This window comes from Amphimedon queenslandica, unplaced genomic scaffold (genome assembly GCF_000090795.2).
Source record: "Amphimedon queenslandica unplaced genomic scaffold, v1.1 AMPQUscaffold_10774, whole genome shotgun sequence".
Classification (NCBI taxonomy): domain Eukaryota; kingdom Metazoa; phylum Porifera; class Demospongiae; order Haplosclerida; family Niphatidae; genus Amphimedon; species Amphimedon queenslandica.
In genome coordinates this window covers 1-1426 of record NW_003548977.1, presented here as the reverse complement: position 1 = coordinate 1426, position 1426 = coordinate 1, and the positions used below count along the sequence as shown (strand labels likewise).

General features: G+C 33.2%; 2 long non-coding RNA genes across 2 annotated transcripts; one reads left to right on the top strand and one right to left on the bottom strand.

Annotated features, from left to right (window-relative positions):
• Positions 1-76: 76 nt before the first annotated feature.
• LOC109589880 (uncharacterized) lies at positions 77-672 on the bottom strand. Its single transcript, XR_002188993.1, has 2 exons — positions 588-672; positions 77-166 (listed from the first exon to the last, which is right to left on the bottom strand). It is a non-coding gene; the product is annotated as an uncharacterized LOC109589880 (long non-coding RNA).
• Positions 673-789: 117 nt separating this feature from the next.
• On the top strand, positions 790-1119 carry LOC109589879 (uncharacterized). Its single transcript, XR_002188992.1, has 2 exons — positions 790-831; positions 905-1119. It is a non-coding gene; the product is annotated as an uncharacterized LOC109589879 (long non-coding RNA).
• Positions 1120-1426: the final 307 nt, after the last annotated feature.

Here is a 1426-nt window from a genome sequence, read left to right as displayed (position 1 = left end):
ACAACAACACTTATTATTATTATTATTATTATTATTATTATTATTTGTATGTTACTGGTACGTGTAGTTCTTTTCCTTTTTTGTGTATTTGAAGTTTCTCTTGTACTTCATTTGGTGACTTCAATAGATCATAAATTGACTCATTGTACACTTCAACCATTGACACCTAATAACATACAAAATATCAATAATGAATCACTTCCCACACACCATAAAGACATCAATAGGTATCAGGAAATGGAATAAAAATTTGGAGTGATTTCAGAGCCATTTTTTGGGAAAAACCACAAATTTTCAAAATTTTAAGGTTTTTTAAAATGGTCGTAACTTGAAAAATTGAAGCTGGAATCAGCTCATACTTGCTACACAGCATAAGGACATCAATATCAGAAAATGTAATAAAAATTTGGGGTGATTTTGGAGCCTTTTTTTGGAAAAACCATGGACTGCAGCCTTGGGTATTTCTCAGAATTTTGGCATTTCTTAAAATGGTGGCCATAACTTGAAAAATTGAAGTCGGAATCAGCTCAAACTTGCTATGCAGCATAAGTAATCATATATACAATGTTCTTCATTAATTGACTTACTTTCATTTCAAAGTCAGTTTTATCCTTCTCCTTCATGATATTAAATAATTCCTTTATTGATCTTACATTAACTCCAGGATTATCCCTTGGTCCCATCATAGTGTATGTCTTACCAGCCCCAGTCTGGGGGTTGGTAAAACCGGGCTCGGGAGGGGCTCGGGCACGGGAAATGGCCGGGTAAAACCGGGCTGCCCCGGACTAGGGCTTCACCTATTTTCATGGAATAAGGACTGATATGGAGCTAGTAAGGACATAGAACAAATTACTGAGTAACTGTGCAATTAAATGATTATATTCTTTTAATTGTTAAAATTTAGGGAAGCCATGAATCCCCCTTGACTAATGCTGGGAACAAGGCCGCTCTACTCCCATCTGTCTTCTAAGTCCACTTTAACTCTCTCATTTTTATTTGTGATTTTATTTGCTGTCATTGTTATCTTAATTCTCATTTTCCTTGATTGTTGATTTATTTTTATTTATTTATATTTATTACTATTATTTTTACTGTTGATCATTATTCATTTCCACTTTTCAAGTTGTTTTCCAGGGGCCCGCATAGCAGTTCAGTCTTGCTGGGATGTCTGTGCCGTATTATCAAAGTTACTCAATTTGGTTTATTGTAAATAAATTATATTACAAAACCGAACCAGAAACTATCAGGAAATTAGATTTTACAGGTGAACAATATTATTATTTTAAAAATGGTAAGAACCGTTACCACTTTTGTCTTGTATATATTTAAGATTATATGCTATAAATATTTGTTCTTTATGTAGATTTTCTTTCCATCATAATGGCAGTATGGACTATGATTTTAGCAGTGAAATGCTCACAGGAAT